Raw genomic sequence first — 26,571 nt, 5'->3', positions numbered from 1 at the left:
TATCTCTTTAAGGTATTCAAATTTATATTGAAACCTGAAAAGCAAGTAATAATACATGTAATAAGTCATTTATATTTATTTAAATATTAATCTGAATTTCTATCTCATAGACATTTATTTTGTTAATGAAATAATAGATGTAAATAAAAATGGTTTAGATAGTTTTGGTCAAATCATGTAATCAAAGTAACTGAACGTGAATCAACTGTGTTCAGTCAGATAGAAAATAAAAAATAGAAATATCCAGAGTCTATAAAGAATAAAGTACTACACCACTGCTCTAAGCTACTGAGATACAGAAGGTGAAAAGGTTCTGAGAGTTGTTGTGAAGATATTATTACTAGATTTTTATTGTTAACAGACTTATGAGAAAAATGTTATATTTGTAACACAGCCACTAAAACCCAAGGCAACAAAATAATGAAAGGGGTACTAAAAGTTAGGTTTTAGTGCAACATATGTAGATTATACTGCCTAAATGTGGTTACTAGAAGACAATAATCTTAATATACATTCTAAATATGCTACCTTGGGCAGTTTGCTTTTGTTAGGATAGCATTGGTGGGGGTACTGCCAATCGGATAATATCCTGCCCATCCCAGGAATATAGCAAGTCCCTGAAGTCAGATCCAGTGTACCAAAATAAACAGGTAATCACAAGAAATGCATGCTCTGTCGTTTACATCAATGTGGCTTGGCACAGTGCTCTGTTTTGCGTCAATGATTTGAGTGGTGCAGAATCTGATTGGCTTACCACCCACACATTTTATCCTAAAAAAAACTTCCAGGGGTATGGTCGTCAGCTATAGGAAGTGAGCTTGCCAGAATCCACACAGGTTTAGAAGCATATTTGGATAGCACATCAAGGATATTGTTTTCCACAAAGGCATTTAGGCAGTGATACATTGCATATACAGTATGTTGCAATGTTTAGTGTCCCTTTGAGACTGAAATATAAAATGGTATTATAATTATATGTAGAAAGAAAAAACAAAACTTTACAATAAACTTTTGTTATTTATTGAGTCTCATTTTCCTATAATTCTATGATTTCCTTTTTTTAAATTGTGAGCTTTAGTTTCCAATTCCTGTTAAAAGCGGAAGCGTGCACTGCAGACATAACTGCTATATTTTGCAGTCATTGGTTGCACACTATAGTGACCATTTATAAACTGTCCCTTACTAGCCCCAGCAGTGGAGGGAACCTATACAACAACATTGCCTTGTTTATTGTTTTATGGACACTAAAACATTCATGCTAATTTTTTTCCAATATTTAACAACTACCATAATTTAAAAAATACATTTGCATCTACCCTTCAATTCCGCAAACTTGATGCTTTCTTATAACCTTTTTCATATACGTTACTTTTATATTTATGTCAAGATTTGAAGATATTTCTGTCATGAGATGCAGGACACATGCAGGACACAGCAATGATGGTACAACTCTATTTTATTACAGAGCATGGAAACATACATCTATTCAGCTTGATTGTACTAACTAACTGCGACACAGACTACCGGACCTAAGCCCCGCCCCCAAACTAGTGACATCACATCCTGCTCTCATCACATCTTCCCCTTTTTCAAAGGCGAAGCATACATTTGAATATAACAAATAACAAGGTATATGAACAGAGTATACAACAACATTTTTTTCAAACAATATATAAACAAATAGGTTCAGAAAATATAAACACATAAATTACATCCTGACTTGGACATCGGGGTAGACTACCTAGTCCACAGTGACCATGGGATTATTCTGCCCATACTTCCGGTCACTGTTCTAGCTAAAGTCAGTCCCTATATCGGGCTTGATGTAACTTTGCATGAACTGTCCTCTGATACAGAAGATGGTGAATAAGAGTCCGCTGGAGGCAAAGATATATCCCCGCTGTGATCTTGCTAAGGGGAAGGCACCTCTCTTAGAACAGGGGATCCCACTGGCGGTGGTACTGAGGCATCCAGTTCCAGACTCTCAGGTACAGGCTGAAGATGTCTTTGGTTATGGCGTGTAACCATCCCTCCATCAGTAAGGACTATATAAGACCTTGGTTCTGGAGAGCTTCCAATTACCGTAGCAGGCGTCTTCCATTTCTTCTCACCATCCAGTTTAATTCTGACACATTGCCCCGCATTCAGTTCCTGTAAGGGCCTGACAGAATGTCTCCTGTTGTAGAAGAAACGATAACCCTTTTTGGCCTCTTCATCCCTCCTAAGGACTTCGTCCCGAGGAACAGGGCCAGGTAGCTTGAAGACACCCACTGAGGGTAAAGTGGTGCGAATCTGGCGTCCTAGCATCAGCTGTGCCGGGCTAAACCGGGTGGCTTGAATGGGCGTCGCCCTGTATGACAAGAGGGCTAGGTACGGCTCAGATTGCTTTAGAATGAATTTTGTTGTTTGAACTGCCCTTTCAGCCATTCCGTTGGCCTGCGGATAATGTGGACTTGACGTGGAATGTAAAAAGTCATATTCCCTGCTGAAAGCACTGAACTCTGTAGAAGCAAACTGCATACCATTATCACTCACCAGCTGCATTGGAATGCTCCACCGGGCGAACAAGCTCTTCAGACAAATGATAACGGCTTGACTTGTGATATCATTCAGAGGTGCAATTTCGAAATACCTGGAATAGTAGTCGATCACAACAAGGAACTTTTTCCCGTGCAGTTCACACAAATCAGCAGCTATTTTCTGCCACGGCCCTGCAGGCAGAGGAGTAGAAATCAAGGGCTTCCTTCTCTGAGTAGGCCGGCGTTCCCGGCAAAAGGCACATTTAGACACGTGATTTGCAATGTCGGAGCTGATCCCAGGCCACCACACAGCTGTAGCTGCCCTTTCTCTGCACTTTGTAATGCCTAGATGGCCATCGTGAATCCTGTTTAACATCTCCTTCCTCATGCTGACAGGAATTACGATGCGGTTTTGGAACAGCACCAACCCCTCCAGCTCCGTGAGCTGCGACCTCTCTGGCTGGTAAGAACTTAAAGACATCCAGGCTGCCCGGCTCTCAGGCCAGCCTTCTTTTATGTACTTTATAACCTCTTGCAAATCTGTGTCCAAATATGTCTCTTTCTTTATCTCCTCCAGTTTCCTTGAAGAAATGGACTTAGAGGCCAGAACTGAATCAACATACACTTTCACATCAGATTCCGTGGAGGATTCTTCAGCAACAGCCAGTGGGAGCCTGGATAGTGTATCCGCCACAACCAGTTGTTTCCCCGGCACATGCACTGCCTGAACATTGAACCTGAGCAGTCTCATTAAAAGTCTCTGGCATCTTAAGGGTGTTTTGTCAATATCATAGGAGTTGATTAGAGGGACTAGCGGTTTGTGGTCAGTCTCCAGACTAAATTTCTCCAAACCCACTAGATAACGCTGAAATCGATCACAGGCCCAAACTGCAGCCAGGCACTCTTTCTCAATTTGAGCATATTTTGACTCCGCAGCCGTCAGTGTGCGGGAACAGTAGGCGATGGGCTGTAGTTTATTTTCATCTAACTGCAGGAGAGCAACCCCCAACCCATAACTGCTTGCATCAACACTAACCACAGTCTTTTTGGAAGGGTCGTAGAAGTCAGCAGAAACTTGGCCTGCATAAAAGCTTTTTCTTGTGAAGGTCCCCAGACCCAAGCAACGTCTTTCTTTAGCAACTCTGTGATAGGGTGCAGAACTGTTGATAAATCTGGAAGAAACTTGCCCACATAATTTACAAGGCCCAATATCTGTCTCAGCTCATGTACATCAGAAGGACTTTTCATCTGTTCAATAGCACAAAGTAACATAATTCAGTTTTCCTAAAATGGCATTTCTCTTTATTTAACTTCAGCCCAGATTCTTTGATAGCAACACACAATTTAAATGCTGATCATGCTCCTCCGCTGTAGACCCATACACCAGAATGTCGTCCATGACGACTGCCGTGCCCACGTGGTCACTTAGGAGAGAACTCATTTCCCTTTGAAAAATTTCTGGGGCAGAGGATATCCCGAAGGGGAGTCTGCAGAAGCAAAACCGACCTACCGGTGTGATAAAGGTAGTCAGTTTGCTGCACTTTGGATCCAGGGGGATCTGCCAAAAGCCGCTAAAAGCGTCTAATGTAGAAAAGAACTTCGCCCCAGCCAACTTTGGAGCTCTGTCTTCTAATGTCGGCAGCACAAATCTCTCTCTCTCTTCACTGCCTCATTCAACCTTTTCAGGTCCACACAGATGCGCACCTTTCCATTTTTCTTTGCAACCGGAACAATGGGGGCACACCAGTCAGTTGCTTCAACAACCTCTTCAATAACCCCCATAGACTTCAAGCGCATAAGCTCCTTCTCCACTTGAGGCATGAGTGGGAACGGAATTCTACGGGGAGTAGAAATACTGTATGGGACTGCGTCACTTTTAAGTGCTATACGAACTGGCTTGCAATTCAGTAGGCCCAATTCGCCAAACATATCTTCGGAGATCTCATTTACTATGGCCACGAGGCCCAAATCACAGGCTGCTTTTCTGCTCAATAAATTGCTAACACACTGGCCTCGAATCACATGCACCCACATGGTGAATTTTCTTTGCTTGTGTTCACAGCTGGCAAGAAATTTCCCCGCACAATCAATGCGGCCACCGGGACTATTGTCATTTGTAGTAACCTTCGCCAGCTGGGGCTGTTGAGGCAGTTTCATAAATGCAGCAAAAGACATTACAGTGATATCTGCTCCTGTGTCAATCTTAAAATCAACTTTGTCTCCCATTACAGTAAAAGTAACCTTCCAATCTTCCTCTGAGCTTGGCCGTTCCACAACAGACCCCACAAAAGAAACTTCCTGACCCTCTTGGTCACTGTCCACCTGCATCTCCTTAATGTATTCAGTTTTACACACCACTTCAAAATGGCTCATTTTGTTACATTTTCTGCATCTTTTATCTCTGGCCGGGCATATAACACTCTGATCATGGGCACGGTAGCACCGTGTGCATCGGGCATGCTGCGCCCATCCACTTCTAGGTCTATACATTATTTTAGATCTACCGCTCACACTGCCTTTCACTAGCAGTTTTCCTGGACTGTTGCACTTCATCCACAATACTCTCAGACCTCAGATCAGCACTTTGCTTTTTCACTAGTTCACTCTGGTGTGCCATCCTAATAGCCCCATCTAATGTTAAATCAGGCTCTAACTGCAGCTTCAGTGAGACTTCAGCATCTGCAATCCCAATAACTATTCTGTCTCTGATTTGCTCTTCTTTAGCAACACCAAACTCACAGAATTCAGCTAGTTCATACAGGCTGCGCACATGCTGATTACGTTTGTGAAAACAAGCTCTCTCATGAATCACATTTCTTTTGGGCACATAACTATATCAAAGTTAAATTCTTCCCCTTCTTGGAAAGTAAAAGCATTGAACACTGGCTCCACATCTTTCCCCATAGAGTATAAAAGAGAATTAACTTGTACTTAACCACTCTCCTTTTCAGTTTGGAAGCAATCCTGAAGCGCTGAAACCGCTGACGCCATGTGGGCCAAGCTGCAGGCTGAGAGAAGTCAAAAGGCTCAGGTGGGGTAAACTTTGACATTGTCATTGATCAGGAACAGAAGCGCAGGCCAGAACTTCTGACACCATGTCATGAGATGCAGGACACATGCAGGACACAGCAATGATGGTACAACTCTATTTTATTACAGAGCATGGAAACATACATCTATTCAGCTTGATAGTACTAACTAACTGCGACACAGACTACCGGACCTAAACCCCGCCCCCAAACTAGTGACATCATATCCTGCTCTCATCACAGTTTCCTTATCCAGGATCCTCATCAATGTTATCTTCTCAGACAGTATCAACTTGTTGTGAGTGAGCATAATTCAGCTTACTTTGTTCTAGTATTTTGATGGACTGTAAAGCCTTTTGGTACAAGAGTGATATACCAATTTCTTTTCGTTACAATATACCTGCTTGTATATATTTTAATATTGAATAAAAACCTTTAAAATTGATACTGAAAGTTCCTTTATTTGCCTAGAGCTTACGCCTTGCTGAGCACCTCAGGCCACCCATGGCAGAACTTTTTAATCAATGAGGTGATGCTAGCCAATAGCGTGCTAGCCATCCACCATATTGCTGATTGGCCTGTACAGCTATTGGCTAAGAGGTGGAAACGTCACCTCATTGATAAAATAGCGTTCTGCCATAGGCGGCCTGAAGCGCTCGGCGTGGCATAAGCTTGAGGCAAATAAAGGAACATATTCGATCAGGTTGATTTCTGTCCGCGGCCTCAGAGCAGGTGGACAAGTTATGGAGCAGCAGTCTTTAGGCCACTGCTTCATTACTTCTGTTTCCAACGAGCCTGAAGGCTCACACAGAAACAGGGGCATCAAGCTCCATACGGAGCTTGATAAATCGGACCCTTAGTCTGAACTTCAAATAAGTAGTATTTGAGTAGAGATTTTTTTTCTGACAAATTTCAACGTTATGTCTACTTCCACTCCCCTTGTATCATGTGACAGCCATCAGCCAATCATAAATGCATATATGTATATTTTGTCAATTTGTGTCCCTTTAAGTAAAAAAGACACATGTGCATGTAATTGTTAGACTAATCTTTGCTTTGAACACACCATTCTATCTACAATTTATTTATAAATAATTTAGATTCCAGTTACAAACTTTGAAAAAATGGTTGTAACATCCAAAATCCGTACTGATTTTAAATAGACATATTTGTTGTTACTACAAGTTTCTGAAGTTAACATCTGGAATGTAATCTAGTTCTTTGTGTTTTTACGTCCCATTAACTATGTCAGCTTGATTGTAACACAAATATGTAAAAGGAATAATATAATGTATTTACTTGAAGACAATGTAAGAGAATAATTCAAATATATTAAAGGGATACAAAAATAATAAAGTTGGCTGAACAACCAAATAAAAAAAGAAACAGAGAAATGTGGAGCTTCTCAGGGGCAGAACTACCATTGGTGCAGCATGCGCAATGCCATCAGGGCCCAAGTGCTGTTAGGACACATAGCAGTCAGTTTATACATAATTATGTGCAGAATGTGCACTGTCCTAAAGCAGGGAAGCCTTATATCAGTGCAGGATGCAGGTCTATCTATTTATTATCAAAATCATTATATAGAGCATTATGTATATTATTATTATTGCTACTACTGGGTTACCTATGAGAGGGCTAAAAACTATTTTGCACCAGGGCCCTATGTTGAGGAGGTCCACTACTAGAGCTTCTCCAAATAACTATAGGGGGAAAAAATAAATGTGTGAAGTATCACACCCAATAAAAAAAGTTGTTTTTGAGTTAATGTAAGTGTGCATCATCTGGCTTTATTGACAGATTCACAGATCATCAAGGAAATGGGTGGAAAACATTATTTTGTTATAGGAAATGATTTGTCATTTTTTTCTCTGGATGCAGAACGGTCTAAAGCCCAATTCAATAACTTGTTTTTATCAGTCAGTTACCTGGAAATGAGACATTAACCAAAACTATATAAATAAATGACTAATTTCCTCCTGGAATATTTAACCATATCTAATATAAATGTGAAAAAAAATAGAAATAGCAGAAATATTCTAAAATAAAACGGATCAATTATCCTTTTACTCTTAACAACCAGATGTTAACTTATGTCATTGTTTTCCAGTTTTATTTGTTAATGGCTAATGCTTTTTCTCATATAGTTTTTCAATTCATGAGACCTGGTCATTTTCATTACAGTCTATGGTATTTTACTTTTTATGGCACTTTTGTTTCAAATAAAAGGACATTAAACTGCAATGAGAAAATGTTCTAATAAATTAGAGCATTTTTCATTGCATTATTTCCTGCATATACCTAGGTGTTAACCCTTGTAATGTATTACCTGGTGCTGTACACAGCCACTGTATAAAAAGGGGGGGGGGGGGCGAATGCATAGGACCCATTAGGCGCAAGAATAAGTTGGAACAGGAGAAAGAAAAGGGAAAGGAGGAGTAAATGGAAAAGGAGGAGCAGAAGATTCAGGAGAAAACTATGAGAAAAAAAGAAAGGGTTAAGAAGAGGAGATCAAATAAAAGAAGCAGTACTACTAATTATCATAGAACTAATTAGTGCAATATTGCCTCGAACTTAAATAAACATGATATCCCCAAGATAAATACAACTGCAATGTTTAAACAGACTTAAGTGTTTTCTCGGTTGCAAAGCACTGGACTTCTGTTGTATGAAGGAGAATCTCGGGGGAATCTGAGCAAACCATGTGAGAGACTATAGTGTAATTAGGTGTAAAAACACAGAAAATTCTCAATTATTTGTTAAACCATAACAATAACATTACAAAAAGTCAAGGAAAGCATCACATTTTAGTGGTAGAATTATTTTCACTCAAAAAAAGAAAATACATTGATAATGATTATGTGAGACATAGAAGTGATACAATAACTTTAATTCATGTCCAGTCCATTTACCTATAACAAAAACAACCTATTTAGTTTTTGAAGTGCAAACTTAAAGGGACACTAAAGTAAAAATTTAACTTTCACAATTCAGATAGAGCATACCATTTTAAAAGACTTCCCAATTGACTTCCATTATGAAATTGTGTGCAGTCTTTTTTTTATGCACACTTTTGTAGACACCAGCTACACTGAGCATGTGCAAGAGTTCACATTGTATACATATATAAGTCTGTGATTGGCGGATATCACATGATACAGGGCACTAGCAAATTAAACGCATTTTTTTAAAAATTGTTAGAAAAAAAATCTATTAAAATTTCAGTATTATTGCATTGCCTTTTTTTATTGTATGTATTTCTCCTGTAATATTGGCATTATTATTGCATAATATTAACAGCAATGTAACTTTCCTTTTTCTACTCTCTGATTGCAATTGTTGCAATCAATACAGCCAGTCAAAGATCGCAGCACTCTAGCTATAAGTAAAGGGGAACCTGCGTCTGACTTTTCATTGTCATGAGGGACAGAAAGTGACGGAAACAAACGTGCAATTTTATACTTCAGTCTCTTTCATCCCTGTAAAAACTAGCAGCCAGAAGCATGTTCTCTAACTTTATTTGCTCGAGCGATACAGCCTCTGATTGGCTATGCTGCCCCATAGCTTTCTTATTGAATAAGAGTGCCGGAGCAGGAAGCTTTGAGGGAGCCTAGGGAAAAAGTTCTAATAGAATTTAGTGAAGCTATGCTAACAATTTTCCTGTTCACCATCCACAGCAGGAAACCAACCTTTTTGTACAGAACATACAGAATGAAACAGAGCTCTGTTCATGCGCATAATGCAAATGCATACATATAGAAAATATACTCTAGTTATTGCAGCCGTATTATTCCAACTCAAGTAACACAGTACAAACAAAAAAAGAAACAAAAGCACTATTTTATTTCTTTTCAAAAAGTATGACCTTTCAACCACTGTGAAAACTGAACAATCACACACTTTTAAAACACTAAAACTAACATTTTATGTGATCTCTTTAGTAACACACATAATCAACAGCATTGTAACAGGTTATTCCAGGATTTCAGGAGCTCAAAATCTTAACACAACTACATAAGCACTAAACTGAACAATTTCTTGTCTAACACTTGTAACTACATTTATAAGGAACACCTGCTTGGTAGTGAATGGGTTAAACATTGTATCAAGGTGCATTCCTGGTGTAACCCATTTGATGCCAAAGTGGTCTGCATTATGGTTATATATGACTGTGTTTTGCGAGTGGTAAATCCACTAACAGGGAGTGAGTCCTGGCTTATGCTCAGGGTCCCAGCTGAGCCTTTTGGAAAGATTTGATGGTAATAGGAACCTGGCAGCTCTGAGCTATGCAGCTGCACAAATACTGATTCCAAGTGAATAAAAAACAAAAATGTTTTATAACGGAATGTATCTTTCCTCTTCCTTTCTTATATCACTCTTCACATTTTGTGCTGCGGTTTGCTCTAAAAGCAAAACCTAGGAAATAAATAATTAAAATGAGTCACTACACTGGCAGACAAGAGGTTAAAATGCACATAATCTGGTTATGTTGTCCCATGCTTCTGCTTCTTATAGCTAACAATCTAAAACGCACTAGAGGGGCTTTTATGCCATTATACAATATTTAAATTTAAAAAAAAAATGAATGGACCCTTACATTTAAAGAAAGCATTAGAAATATTGTTACATTAAATGATTGTTAGAATGTTTTGCAAACATTTCAAATTTAAAAACGGACAAATGAAGGTGTTAAAATTTGTTTAATTTTTTTGAATGTTGTAAAACATTCACCCATTCCTACCATTAAGTCTACACATATTTCCTTCTAAAGCTAGTGTGTAATCAATTCTCAGGATTGCCCTATGCATAACCCAGGCATTTTTTTATTTCCTTTAATATAGCCTTTGACCTTACTACCTCCACTGGAAGTCTGTTCCATGTATAAACCTCCCTTTTTTAAAGAAGCGCTTCTGCAAATTCCTCCTGTCCTTCTATCCTCATGAGATAGTGTTCCCTTGCTTGGGGGTTATTCTTTTTTGATGAAAAAAATATCTTAGTCTCAGACATTAAATTCCATAAAATAATTGAAGGCAGGCCTACCCTCTGGACAGGTGGAGAGGGGCACCCGCGGCTTGGCGAACTCCGTACCGGAATCATGGGTGATGGTATGACAAGGTTCAAAGTACATCAGGGCTTGACAAATATTTTTCAAAATCTAGGAGCCAGACCATAAATTTTAGGAGGCAGAAACTTTATAAAAAACAGTATATAATAACCAAATAAAAGTTGGATTTGTATTTAACAGATGTGAGGCATGTAAAGGATCCATCCACAGTCAGCTGGATACACACATGCATATCTCTAACCAAGGGCGCAAAGGCCTAATTTTAAGACTCCAGTGGCTCCCTGGCACCTGGGTTTATCAAGCCCTGATTTATATGCTGTATTTAGTTTATCAAGAAGTGTTTATGGAATCCAGAGGTGTACTATATAGTGTTATTCTTTATATTGTACACACTGAATCAGACAGAGGTCAGCCATACAGAGTGAGGAGAAAGGGGAGGCTGGTCTGAGCGGTCCCACAAATTTGTCTTTCCTAGGACCCTGCAAATGCTAAGGGTGGCCCTGCTTAAAGGTTTCTATTGTATCACCTCTCTCCCATCTCTCCACATCAATACATATTATTTTTGAAAGTTAACTTTTGAAACTTATTTCTAGAAAATGTGGTAAACATATTTTATTAAATAAAATGAAAAGCAGAGTTTTTAACTCCACTTCTGAAATTCCTTACTATCCTTGCAGGTGGAACCTGTCCGCATAAGATCGCCACTTGCGATGTTGCATACACAGTAAAATTTAACATTGCACCAGAGGTTTCTTGTGCAATTGTGTTGTGATTGATCTCACCACCTTTAAGATGACGGAGAGGAAAAATAAGCGGTTTCTGCTTCTTAATTATGTGACAGGTGGCAGCAGGCTCGCGTATGCTGCACAAAGGTGAAAAAAGCTGCGAATGCAGCTTAATAAAACTAGCCCTATGCCTTACTTGATACATATGTTTTAACACTACCTGGCACAGTCATTCTCTCTCTCTATCAGTCTGTAATATTTGTATTCTTTGCTGCAGTTTATAAAAATGATTCACCTTATAAACCTTCCAAAAACAGCAACTATTTCCTTCTAAATGCTGAATTTGTGAAATGTCAAGTTCCCAAAACTTAGTTACAATTGTATCTAATTGAATTTGTCTTAACAGTCTCAGAAGATAAAAGGAGTCAATAAGAACAACCTGTCCTAGATCCTAGGCATAGAAAATCTGTACGGGGACAAGACAAGCAATGCTGAGAAAGCAGGATAACAAGAGTGTAGTTAAGCATTATAGCAGCTATAGGACTGCCTGGACAAGGGAAATGTAAGTCACTGTGCTTAGCAATTGTTAAAAGTAAAAATCAACAAGTATTACTATTTTATTTTAAATACCTTACTGGTACTGGTTAGCCAAGCTTCACATCTTCCTGCTGGGTGCCGCCATCTTGAAGCTTAGGTATTCTTACACCATGTGACAGAAGCAGTGCACATTCACAGATCAGGGACGCTTGAAACAGGGTAGGAAATTTACATTTTTGCATTGGATGCATTGCTACAGATTATGCATGTGGCCTTTTTAAATGTATGTTGTACAACTTTTAAACTGTGTATAAAAACTACAAACATGTAAATCTCCCACTCTGTATTGTATCTATAGCACTCACATCTGAGAAACAGCCAGCAGCATCACTGAACTGTGAATGATCACATGATGCAAGAATATGTGAGCTCTAACGTGACAGCACCCAGTGCGTAAATGTGGAACTTCACCAACCAGTACCTATAAAGGGCTATAGCAGAGTGAGTAGAAACTAGTTTGTTAAATGTAGCCACCAATCAGCAAGTGTTAGCCAGGTTCTGAACCAAAAATGGGCCGGATCCTAAGCTTACATTCCTGCTTTTTCAAATAAAGATACCAAGAGAACAAATAAAAATTGATAATGGGAGTAAATTAGAAAGTTTCTTAAAATTGCATGCTCTATCTGAAAGAAGAAAATGGGTTTCATATTCCTTTAAAGCTGAACACAGCATTCTAATGTCTTTTAAAATATAAAGAAAAAAAGACTGCAACCTCCAGAGAGCAAGGTAAGCCATTATACCATGACTTGATAAACACCTGATGTCAGGTTGTCATGGGACCTGGCAATGGCTAACTGCTTCAAGAGGTCAGGTCATTTATTCAATTGCATTCATACCTGTATACAAAAACCACACTGCAATATAACCAGCGCACCAAACAATAGAATAAAAATAAAAAAACTCACAGATGGCTCACGGACTACCTGAGTATTGTTGCTGACCATGTTCATTCCTTTATGACTACAGTGTACCATCTTCTTCTGATGGCTACTTCCAGTAGAATAATGCACCATGTCACAAAGCTCAAATCATCAGAAACTGGTTTCATGAACATGACAATGAGTTCACTGTACTCTCTTGGCCTCCACAGTCACCAGATCTCAATCCAATAGAGCACCTTTGGGATGTGGTGAATAGGGAGATTCGCATTGTGGATGTGCAGCCGACAAATCTGCAGCAACTGCGTGATGCTATCATGTCAATATGGACTAAAATGTCTGAGGAATATTTCCAACACCTTGTTGAATATATGCCACAAAGAATTAAGGCAGTTCTGAAGGCAAAAGGGGGTCCAACCCGGTACTAGCAATGTATATATACATACATACACATGCATACATACACAGACCACTGAATTACTTAGCCTTAATTGTCTGAAACATGTATGGCAATCAAGGTATTAAATAACTGCTACATAACTCTATGCATGTTGTATTGGTCAGTGCCGTAAATGGGAAGCTGATGCCAAGAGAAGAGAGCATTGAGTCTGAGCTGAGCATTGACTCTGCTGTGGGATGGGTGTAGCAGTGACCCCCACAGCTCCTCAGAGGTAGAATGCCAAATTATAAGAGGCCCATTCTTTTAACCCCATGGCCCCAGATATTTCTTAAAGGGACAGTACACTGTAAAATTGTTATTATATGAAAGTATTTTTAATGACTTGTTATACCAGCTGCAGAGTATAACATTTATGAGAAATTGCATCTTCAAGTTTATTTGTGTATATAAAGTAGCTGGTTTTGTGCTTTTAAACCACAGCCTATTACAATAGGCTTCAGGTAATATCAGATCTCATTATGTTATCACTTTTATGTACACAGACTTGCTTCCTTATCTTATATTTGTCTAGAAAACCAAAGCTCAATACATAGAGAGAACAATAGAAAATTATTATTTTATTACTTAACTATCCTGCAACCCACTGAAAGTGTAATCTCTTCTGCTGGCTGTGTTTACTTAGGCTATTCAATAGAATATGCTCCAGTATAGAAACTTTCAGTATAGGTTTGGATACCACAGGCTAAATCAGCTATTTCAAATGCCAAAATAGGGGTAAAGGAGCTACTTGTAAACAATTTTAAACCTCCAGCAGGTAAAATGAATAATCTGGAACAATTTAAAGAGGAGAATATTTTTGGGTGAACTGTCCCTTTTCTTTATTCAGTGTGTTGTTTACTGCTGTGTGTGTGCTACTGTGTGTTGTTTACTTTTGTGCAGGGGCGGAACTACAGGGGGTGCAGAGGAGACCACTGCAACTGGGCCCCCGAGGGTGGGGGCCCAGCTTAAAAAATAAAATGTTTCCAATAAAAAACATTGTCCTGCCACTGCCTGCACGGATATCAGTTGCTTCACTAGTGTCTCTGTCTCCTACTACAGGGGTTAGTGTTTCTGTTTAACCCATTGGTGTTTATGTGTGTGTGTATGTGTGTGTATGTATGTATGTATGTGACTGTGTGTGTATTTATGCATGTATGGATGTGTGTGTATGTTTGTGGAACCAGCAAATTACAGACCTTGTTACTACAGCATGGAGGGGGCGGGGTAAACAGTGTCACTATACAGTACCCCTATATACAGTACGGGGGGGCTGGACCATGTCACAGACTACTGTGGTCACTTTATAAAGTACTGGGACAGGTAGGGTCAGGCCAGCCATCTCAACGGCAGATTACAGACTGTGTCCCTAACTCACTATATACAGTACTGGTGGGTTAAACAGTGTCACTATATACAGTAATAGGGGGTCAGACCATCTCACAGACTGTGGGCACAGGGTACCTCCTTTTGCAGACGTAATCTGGTTCACACTTTTTTTTTTCTTTATTAAATGTAAATAAAAAAAAAAAAAAAAAAAATATATATATATATATATATATATATATATATATATATATATATTTATTAAATTCACCTTTTTTTGTTGGGGGGGGCCCTTTTTAGATTCTTGCACCTGGGCCCTGTGGTTTCTAGTTACGCCTCTGCTGCTGTGTGCGCGCTACTGTGTGTTGTTTACTGCTGGTGTGCGCGACTGTGTGTTGTTTACTGCTGTGTGCGCACGACTGTGTTGTTTACTGCTGTGTGTTGTTTACTGTTGTGTGTGCGTCCTACTGTGTGTTGTTTACTGCTGTGTGTGTGCTACTGTGTGTTTACTGCTGTGTGTGTCCTACTGTGTGTTTACTGCTGTGTGTGTCCTACTGTGTGTTTACTGCTGTGTGATACTGTGTGTTGTTTACGGTTGTGTGTCTCCTACTGTGTGTTGTTTACTGCTGTGTGCATCCTACCGTGTGTTGTTTACTGCTGTGCGTGCGCTACTGTGTGTTTACTGCTTTGTGTGAGCTACTGTGTGTTGTTTACTGCTGTGTGTGCACTACTGTGTGTTTTTACTGCTGTGTGTGCACTACTGTGTGTTTTTACTGCTGTGTGTGTGATACTGTGTGTTTTTTACTGCTGTGTGATACTGTGTGTTGTTTATTTCTGTGTGTGTGCGCTACTGTGTGTTGTTTACTGCTGTGTGTGCACTACTGTGTGTTTTTACTGCTGTGTGTGTGATACTGTGTGTTTACTGCTGTGTGTGCACTATTGTGTGTTTTTACTGCTGTGTGTGCGCTACTGTGTGTTTACTGCTGTGTGTGCACTATTGTGTGTTTTTACTGCTGTGTGTGTGATACTGTGTGTTGTTTACTTCTGTGTGTGTGCGCTACTGTGTGTTGTTCACTGCTGTGTGTGCGCTACTGTGTGTGTCCTACTGGCAGGGTCAGTCACTGTGTTGTTTGTATTATGGGTATTTTGGGCTGTTTTTTTAAGAAATGTATTGAGAAACAAAAAAAATCAGCAAATTGACAGAGCTTCCCCCTAATAACGGGCCCTTTGAGGGGGTAAGCCAGATTTCAGGGCTTTAATTCAAAATCTGGAAATCAAACAGCTTATGTGAGATAGCACTGTGAGTGTACAATGTAAATATACCATCTCTCCCATCTTCTAGCTGGTCTTTTATTATCACATCTGTGTACAATGTAACTGTATAAAGCTCCATTAGCTCTATAAGCTATAAAATAAAATAAAAAGTTATGTACAGAAACACATAGCAGCTGTTGTGGTTACAGGGGGGCTGAGGAATGCACTGCACTTCCATTCATTAATGTAGCTGCCCAAACCTCTAAGGTGCCTGTGGTCCTGAATTTGCAAGGCAGTGAGTTTTTTCATATCCAGTGTTTAACATAAGAGATGAAAAAAACTAAAAACAAAGGTAAGTAAAGTCTACACCCCCAAATTTTATAGTCCATGCATATCATAAACAAGATCAGCCTGTACTAATTACTAAAGTCCACAATAGGGACTATAACAATTTTATGTTGCCTTTAAGGAAAAAAAGTACTCAGGGAAGCAGGTGATAAGAACTCATTGTATTCAAAGTTGTAGCAAAATCACTCTTTCAAATGGGCTGGACTTTATCCTCCACTGGGAAGTGGATTTCCACTGCTGGCTTGTTTACATAGCTTTTCTATAGCAATACTGCTGTATTGACATTTTCAGTATAGGCGGGGTTTCAACATTCAAAAGCAGCTATTTCAAATGATAAAATAAAAGCAAAGGAGTTGTGTGTAAACAATTTAAAGGGATATTAAACGGCATGAGATTGGAATAAAATGTTTAATTATATGTAGTTAAAAAAACTTTGCAATGGGGGCGGAGCCAACTACTGAACTGGTCGGACGTGTCTTGATGTAGCTCCCAGCTTCAGGATCCTAAATTAGGGGTCTTTTCATAAATTACAAGAACTTTTTGTTCAAGATTTGTGTGGAAAGACCCATGAACTGCTATATTACTATTATGAGGTTTGAAGGAGTCGGAGAGACTGCACTGACTTCACATTACCATCCTATCCAACAGTGAAGGTGTGAAGTGGGTGACCATAAAACTAAGACAATGCTCTACACTTGATGGATTAAACGTGGTGTGGCTGGGAGCATTGCGGTAAGACTTTGGAAGTAACAATACGTTGAAGAGCATAACTGCCTCACTAACTTTGCAGGGCGGGAGCCGCCATTTTGAGGATAATACATTTTACCTGCAGACCTCCAGCCAGCTATCCAGTCTTTGGGAAGCTAAAACCATATCCCTCCTCAACGCTTACTATTAAGCTCTAAGCATGGAGACTTCTTCCTCCTTTCTAGAGGAGTTACGATGCTTGCTTGAGAGACACCACGCTGCCTTAGCAGATAAGCTGTAAGCAACGCCTAATAGGAGTAGCACTTATCACTTCCAGCAACTCAACCTACCTGAGCCCATTTTGCTTGAAGGGCATAGAGGTGGTGCATTGGGGCTCCGGTGCTTACACCCCACCTTTAGAACGCCTGCAGGGGACCTGGAATTTAGTGCTGCGGAGAAGCCAGTACAACATAAAGAAGTGACAGCTAAAAGAGCAGAGAATACTATCAAAAGCCTAGAAAATATGCCTCAAGCCAGTGCAACCACATCTGAAGTGTTCATATCAGGCATGCCGCGCAGACGGGAGCATGCTGATTATACCCCACAAGAGATCCCCACTCAGAAATATGATCATAGCTGCGGAAACCTAATGGTGCACATCACACATCTCTCTTCATCTGCACCGAAACCGCATGTCCGCCTCTACGCTTCAGATAGCACCTTACTAGCTTCATTGCAATTGCATTTATACCTCTACGCACTCTCCCCACCTTTGAGAGGATGGGAACCCTGTGGTATTCCGGACTACCTTAGAGCTGACATCCAGCCCACCTTATGGGAACTATTGCACATGATTATAGTGGAGACATGCCTATTCAGAACACTGCTCATAACTCATTACGCTAACTGGAGTAGGGTAACCAACAGACTGCATACTGTTCCACATTTACATCTCTTCATTACAATGCCTAGCATCTTTTGCCATACAGCATTCCCAGATCTCTTGGCAACTCCAAACAAAGTTTAACTTTAGCTAATATGCTATTGGACGATTGCTGCAACTTAAAATGGGTATTGACTGTTCTATGTACATATTGAGTAAAGCTTGCAATGCAACATATTGTTTTCTCTTCTTAGGATATTTTATACTCTAGATTACTGTACCAAGCTAACTAAGCTTATTGGGGTTACCCTGTTACTTGTTTAACACTAATTGCTATGATGCATTGTTTGCACATTTATATATAATTTAGACCAGCTCCAACTGCAGTTTATTATGTTTAGGTGGTTTGTTTTCCCCCTAGCAGTTTCGATAAAATACAGTACAGTCATATTTTTCTTATGTGCTTTTAGCTTGCACCAGACAAATTCTACTAGATCATATAATACCTTATGATTTATGTGCATATGTGTGAATTTTACTTAAGCAATTTATTTATAGTTTTCATAACAAGGAATCCCTCAGTTAAGCATCCATATTTTCTCAGATACCCTTAAGAAGCTATTTTCAACACTATAAATTGCCACAGCTCATCCATTTGGTGTGACAGTGTTGCCAGCAGCCGAGGCAGCATTTAGTGTTCACTAGATTCAGTGGCATACTTATTTTATAGTGTCTAATTGATTCACATGGCGCCCAAGGCAGAAGATACAGTGATCTGAGATGTCATCGCAGAAAATGCAGCATGTTTGCAGAAAGAACAGGACACATGCAGGAACTGTTATCACTTGAACTTTGTAGTGCTGCTCCACATTAGAAAGTTCTTCTTCAAACAGAGCTGTGCTCTGGCTGCACTGTGTACGTTTCCTTAACACAGAGCATCCAGAGCAAAGTGCTGTTTGAAGTGAGAGGTCAAAATATGCAGTAGCGCTGCAAAGCAGCAGCACATTGCTTGTTGACTGGCTCTCAAACCCGCCCCCTAGACTTTCCCAGTCTGCAAAGCTGTTTATTCTGAATGTAAGACGTTCGTATGAGCATTGCATCTTTTTTATTACTACATTTCTATGTTAGCTAATTTGCAATGCAATTATATTATAAAGCATTAAAAGTTGCTTTATTCTTCAGTTAACCAACGCATCGCAGTTGAACTGGTGCCTTAGTGTAACTGTCTAATTTAAAATTGAATTTTATTTAAAAATGACCTGCAGAACAATTTTCACTAAAAAAAATCTCATTGCAGAAAGTGAAGAAAAGTTCTGCCTCTGGGCACATGGCAAGATTACTCACTATATCTCATATTAAACAATATACATATTAAACAGGTACAACTGCTCACCACATGGGTCTATATAATTAGATACTCACAGGAAGCTTTACCCAAGCATACATATGTATGTATGTATGTATATATATATATATATATATATATATATATATATATATATATATATATAGTCCCTTATAACTTATGTGGCGTCAGACTGTTACCCATAGTATGACTTAAGAAATGTTAAACTCCTCCTGTAAACTATCATTACCAGATAGTTATTTTCTTTTCTCCTACGTATTAATTAAGAGCTTCTTACATATTATAATATTATTAAAAAGTTCTATCCACATATATAATCACCTCCTCCTCCCCCCCCCCCCCCCCCCCCCATTTAAAGAGCTTCCTAGCCTAGGAGGACTAATTGTGCGGTTTGTTTTGTGTATACCGCAACCCTTATTACTAATGCATACCTATAGCACCCCTTCCATACAATCATACCCCCTGCTTCCCTAATACAGGCTGTAATATAGTTTCCCACTCATCGTTAATATCTATTTGTCGGCCTATATAAAATAATATAAACATAGGTTCACCCTCTGGAGAAACAAATGTGATATTTTACTGTTGCACAAATGCCTTCTATACTTTGACCATTACCTCTAGGCTTCAATCAGGTCAGCTTGTGGACATATACCCTATCTAGAAATTTGATAATACTATTGGTACACTACACAACTTTCATGTTCTCCATTTTAAGTCATACTAGCATGTCATACATCTGTTTTGTTTTATGTTTGGTATCATGATATATTATGATTTATGCTACTTACGAATCTGTAATACCACTGTTTGATGACATATGCTACTTGTATACTTTGTTGAAACTCAATAAAAAAACAAAAAACTTTGCAATATACTTTCATTATTTATTTATTTCCCTGTAAATTAAAATGTGTTGGTTTTCTAAGTTTGTATAAAGTAATGGATGTGCCACATTTAAACTTGTTTTCCACCGTACCTATCTTTCCTGATTAGGGCAATTAGGGACAGATAAAACACAGGTAATAAAAGACTATGCAAATAAGGATGTGTAGGACAAAGGGTAGTTTAAGTCAGTGTTTTTCAACCAGTGTGCCGTGGCACACTAGTGTGCCGTGAGAGATCCTCAGGTGTGCCGCGGCAGACTGACAACAGTGAGGGGTGTCCCTCTTTCAAATTTTGAAATATTGGGAGGTATGTGACAGGCTCATCAGGCATCATTTATAACCATGACACTGACATTCATTGACAGACAATCATTATGATTGTTTGTGAATGAATGTCAATATGCCATGTATAGTTTGTAGGAGGCATGGCATGACATCACAGTACAGTGTGTGTATATATATATATATATATATATATATATATATATATATATATATATATATATATATATATATATATATATATATATATATATCCTGTATTAGGCTACAATGTGTGATTTTGTACAATTTTGGGATGGTGGTGTGCCACAGGATTTTTTAATGTAAAAAAGTGTGCAGGGCAAAAAAAAGGTTGCAAATCACTGGTTTAAGTGATTATCTAACAAGGTTTTCACACAGCCTTACAAGTCAAGTCAAGAATACTTTATTAGCATGACATTATTACATGTGTTGCCAAAGTAATATGTTACAATGAAACAGATCATTAACAATTTATAAAGTAGAAGTATAAAGGGTTAATTTAATCTGATTGGGGGTTCTGGTCATGTGACAATCTGTTACATATTTTGCTAATATCCTTGTAGCTTTGTTTTTTTTTTTCTCCTAAGAGTACACAGTACAAGAGTAAGTGCACTTTGTTCTCTATGTCCCCACTGTCACACTGCGCACATTGTCTGGCTGCCCTGGGCCTCCATTTTGTCTGATATCTGCCAGTCTCTATTTCCAGCTGGTGGTCAGAGATTCTGTATTTAGTCAAAATCTGTCTGTGCTTTGGGTTGATGACACTTGTCCACAGCAGGAGAGATAGATAAGGGAAAACTTAAAGGACCACTAAACACAGTATAATAGCGTATTCAATAAAATCATAATAAAAAGACAATGCAAAAGCACTACGTTTGAATGTCAAATTAATAGATTTTTTTCTGTCAAATGTAATTTTCCTGCCTAATGCACCATGTGACAGCTATCAACCAGTCACAAAATGCATATATGTAAATCATGTGAATCTTGCACATGCTCAGTAGGATTTGGTGCCTCAAAAAGTGTACATATAAAAAAAAGATTGTGCACATTTAGATAATGGAACTAAATTAAAAAAAAAAAAACAGTTTAAATTAAGTGCTCTATCTGAATCATGAAAGTTTAATTTTTACTTGTCCCTTTAAGTTTAAACTTTTTTCTTTTTAGAAACTAAGATACCTTATAGAAACTAAACCTTTACACTTATATCTAAAACAAAACAAAAAAACCATACATATTATTCTAAGGCTAATCTTTGCTTTGAATACATTATGTCTAGCATGTATTTATAGTTTTATATCCCTTTAATACATATCAGCATAACACATTAAAGAAAAAAACTTTTACAATGTCCCGCTACTGTCATTCTTTCAAATACACAGTGGAGTAACTAGAGGCCACCATATACAAATGACATACAAATGACTAGAGGCTTATAAATTCTGTGTAACCTTCACTTGAAAGTATTGCAAAATCATAGAGTAAGCTGCTAAGCACATGGGGCTCAGTATTCCTCTTAGTCAGGCATTTAAATAGTAACATTTTACAGAAATAAGGTTTGTTAGAGAGTGAATGACTAGCTCTCCACTGTTAGATTATAATTTTCCCCATCTGATAGAGAATTATACAGAGGTGCTGAGTACAACACTATGCCATCAAATACCACATTGTAAATGGGTAAAAGGAAAAAAAAAAAAATTAGAATAAAAAATAGGTTATTACAATGCCCTTTAAAACTCATATAGTTCACTATAATCCTAACCTACATTTATTCTAAACAACAGCACAAAGACTGTAAAAACAGACACTTATACAAATAATGTAATTACCAGTCGGCTTGTACTGTGAATTTGGTGGAAAATTGGCAGATCCACCTTGACTCTACATTATATTACACTCAGCGGGGTCTGTCTGACGGAGAGCATCTTTACAATTAATACATTGTGCCTACAGCTAGAGAAAATTCTAATTTAACATAGTTCTCTGAAAGCAGAGTGAGTATTTGAGTAAAAAGTCGCTGCAGGGTGCAAACATGCATTTTTTATTTCCCAGACTCTGCCATCAAGTTATGATTAAACCCTCTGGTCAGTTCATTTTAAAAGCCTGCTTCGTAATTCACCTATGAATTAACCCCACTGGCAGCCAGAGAGGGCTGCAAGACATTGCTAAAGGGCAACCATGTGTTGAATTAAATGGAAAAAAATCATAATGCTGCCTGTGTGTGAGATAGTCCAAATAATCTCATATAAACAGGATTAAATATTCTACCCTGAACAAATCAATGTGAAGTAGGTGGTACATGCTGATTTCACTTATTCTATTCAAAATGTTAAAGGGACATAATAGTGTGATATAAAAATGTCCAAATAAATTACAGCATTTTATTTTTGGACAAGGGCTTGCTTTAAACTTGTGTGTTTAACTATTTCAAAAGGGTTAAAAGCATATTTAAGTCCTGCAGCTTAACTGATCCAGAACAAGACACAGCTAGTGACTGGTGGCTAATTGCATACAGGCTACTGGTTGGTTCATGGGCTAATTTTAAACTATGTGCTTACTGTGAGGGTAAAAACACAGAAAGGTAAATATATGTGCTTTAACCCCTTCATGCCAGCTTTAACTGTTTAACATTGGAACAATGTTCCGATGTAAACACTTGCTGGGAAAATTAAATCACGTGATTTCAAGACCAGGATCGGATCATGGGGGACTGCCTACACTGCTAGGCATGCCTAGGGTTGCCACCTCAGCCATGTTTTCCTGGACACTTATGAGTTACACATGCTGCAGGGTGTGCAGGGAGGAACATGTATTGTATTTCTGGACAGCACTATTCATATTTCTCCCTGCAGCATCTGTAATTTATAAGTGTTCTGTATTTTAAGGGACGGGTGGCAACCCTTGGCATGCCCCCCCATCCGAATTTACATTTTCTGAAAGGAGGAGGCTGGAGGACACTATATAAGGTAGGATGTTCCATGCCGTCCCAATGGCGATAAAGCCCAGCGCTGTTAGGACAGCATGTAACATTCACAAAGCGAATAATAAAATGCTCTAACACATTACAACGTGTCATTGGTGCACTATGATGTTCCTCAAAGAGACATTTTAGCCAAAATTGTAATGTAATTTCAGTATTGGGTAGAATCATTTTTGCAATATACATGAATTAGCAAAATGCTTCTAGTAAAAGTTATAGCTGTTCCAAGAGGCATTGTGTAAGCATTTTAAACTCAGCACTCTCTTAAAGAGCCTAAGGTGCTTGTATTATCTGATAATGACTCATTTTGCATTATTGCTGACATGATACAAGCCCCACTGGCTCACTGAGCAGCTGCAGTATTTAAAAATACATGATTCAGTAATGTAACAAAGCGTAGATGGAAAGCTAAATTGTAATAACCCAGCCAGCTGCATCTGAGTTACGTAAATCATACAGTGACACTGGTGCCAAAACTTACACAAATCAGACAAAAACTTATACAGAGAAACTTGTATGTGTTGACTGGCAATCTGGCATTACAACTAAAAATAAAATATACTGAACCATATATCAACATTTAAAAGTGAATGGAATCCCTGTTTCAACCATAATGTCACACTTTGTACAATGTTACAAGAGACAGGGGATCTGGGCAGGCACAATGTCATCTGTTACAGTGCTGAAGGTATAGTATACACAACAATGTATAGATCTAAGGATCAGGCAAAATCCGTATAAACTAACCATAATTCTTTAGAACCAGAGAGAGACTGAACTGTCACACATTACCATACATTGTTAAAAAAAGATTTAGTAAGTTTCCATCCCTGTCTGTTAGTGTAAAACTGCTGTTAAAGCACAGGATGCTTTAGAAATGTAATAAACTTACCTTCTCATTGGTACATCATCATTTTGTGCCATGCGAGTGGGAATTATCAGTGTGAGTGATATTAAAGGCATGTTTGCTCCAACACACAGACAGAAATGAGAAAGCACACTTATTTTTATGTAAGATGCAAATTCCCCACATTGAATTATATATACAGAATTACAGATATCCCTTCTAATACAGTATATTATGAAATATCAAATTGCATGTATTCATGATAGATAGATAGATAGATAGATAGATAGATAGATAGATAGATAGATAGATAGATAGATAGATAGATAGACCATTTTGTTATTCTCATTTTGTTAGCAAAGTGTTAATGTATTGCAGCCCTCTCTATCAGGAAAGGAGTTAAATACAAAGTAAAATGCAATTGATAAGGTTTATAAAAATGGATTTGCTGCAATATTTGCCAGGTGATGTTTAGTCAGGCAGTCACTTTGCTTATTCACAGAGATACCAAATCCCAGGGAGAAAAAAAATCAGCTTTAGATAGTTTTAATTGCACACCTGGAGAGAACACAGGCAATTAAGCAAAGAGGAGGGGGTTCTTGTAATGCATGGCAGGGAGTTTCAAGGGCGGCTGCAAAAAGGATAGTGCACAGGCAAGCACTTTGCAGATTGGTACATTTGAAATTCCATTTTACAGCAGTAAAAGGTTTGTGCTCTGTGGGATTTCATAAAGAATTGGTAGACATAAGAGAAATGACATAAAGAAATGTGTTTATACCACATGCATTTACTGTTCTTTTTAGATTTTGAGGAATATTCCATCAGGTGGAGATTTCAGACTCTTGGGCATAAATATCACACATGACAGATTTAGTCTACAACCTGCTGCTTTGTGTTTAATTTCTCAATGAATTAGCAATAATGGTGCAATATGCAGTCTCATATTTATACTCTGATCTTTCAAGAGGGAATCTGCCCATTTGTGGAGGAATCACATCAATAAATTGTGTGGGTATTTCTAAAAGATAATGCACTATCTAATATACATTTTTTTATTATTATTATTTATTTCCCCTGAGGGAAAAAAACTCTAATGTATATGTATGTATGTGTCTGTGTGTGTGTGTGTATATATATATATATATATATATATATATATATATATTATTATTATTAATATTTTTAATAATACTTTTGATTTATTTTGCAATATCTAGTTTTCCTCCAGAATATTTTACAGGCCACTGCCAGAACACTGGAAAATTGAGTCAGTCATGTCATGTTTACAAAGTGTGAGGTACCACCTCTAATTGCTTCTTTGAAAGTTGTGAAGAATCATTAGTATATGTCTCAGGGTCAGGTGGTCATATGCACAGACACCTCTCTACATAAACAGTCTCTCTGCCTAGTACATTACATGCAACTGGTTATAAGATCCCAGATAGACACCCGTGCCCCAGGTCTAAATACTTGTATGGATAAGAAACAAGGACAAATAAGTGAACACAACTGTTTATATTATAGAAAGAATCTGCTTGAATTGATATTGATAGTAATAAGAAGTTTGTCTCTGCACAACTGATACCAAGAAACACACTGACTGGCAACACTAACAATTCTATTGGTGCACAAGGACACCAACAACACAAACACATGAAGTATTGTATTGAGCAAGGGCATGAAGTCTGTTTAAAAAAGGAAGAATTTAGAAGAAAAAATAATTGTCCTGTGCTTTGTTTTGATTTACACTCTGTATTATACAAAGGCTTCTCTACCCACAAAAAGTGCTCATCACAAAATAAATAAGACATGAGAAATTTCACAACAGATATATTAGTGTGTAAAGGTAGTAAATCCTTCTGTACTGAGCAGCTTACAGAGCTCCACTCAAATATCCTAACTGCAAAACATTCAGATTACACAATGAGCCAAGATCATTTTAAAACGTAGAAATGCGAGGGTCTGTGAGTAAAACACAATTAACACAGTCATTTAGTGAATAAAAACAATTTACCCAAACTACATATGATAGCTTGGGAATAAGTCATTTCAAATATCCCCTTATAGAAAGATAACAAATCACTGTGGCTATAAGGTCCCAGTGTCTGGCCCCTTTTACAACCTTCAGTGCCTAGCCAGGCTGTAAGTTCCCACATAGCTACAGCTTCATTCTCCTCTGGTTTGATGCTGCCCCCTTTTGCTGAGCGGAGTCATAACAAAGCCCACAATAAAAACTCAAACAAAAGGGCTTATTATCATCACAGATCATTTACTCAGCCTCAAAGAAAATGGCTTTAACCCCTTCCTCGCCAATTGAATGGCTTTCTGGCGGATTTCTGAAAGGATCCCTGCTATTTGAGACACACAAGGATCTCCCATAAGATTATAGAACTTACTTTCTCAGTAGAGAGAGATTCCTGTGTGCGCACCCCCAGCTTAGC

General features: G+C 38.3%; 1 protein-coding gene across 1 annotated transcript in view; it reads right to left on the bottom strand.

Moving 5' to 3' along the window:
* SEMA5B (semaphorin 5B) overlaps positions 1 to 26,571 on the bottom strand; it is a 754,887-nt gene that overhangs the window by 728,124 nt on the left and 192 nt on the right. The window contains exon 1 of the mRNA XM_053698073.1: positions 26,527 to 26,571. This exon is cut by the window's right edge and continues 192 nt beyond it. The gene's annotated coding sequence lies outside the window, so the exon portion shown is untranslated. The remainder of the gene's footprint in view (positions 1 to 26,526) is intronic.

This window comes from Bombina bombina, chromosome 1, assembly GCF_027579735.1.
Source record: "Bombina bombina isolate aBomBom1 chromosome 1, aBomBom1.pri, whole genome shotgun sequence".
In the NCBI taxonomy this organism is placed as follows: Eukaryota; Metazoa; Chordata; class Amphibia; order Anura; family Bombinatoridae; genus Bombina; species Bombina bombina.
This window is presented reverse-complemented; position numbering and strand designations above follow the sequence as displayed.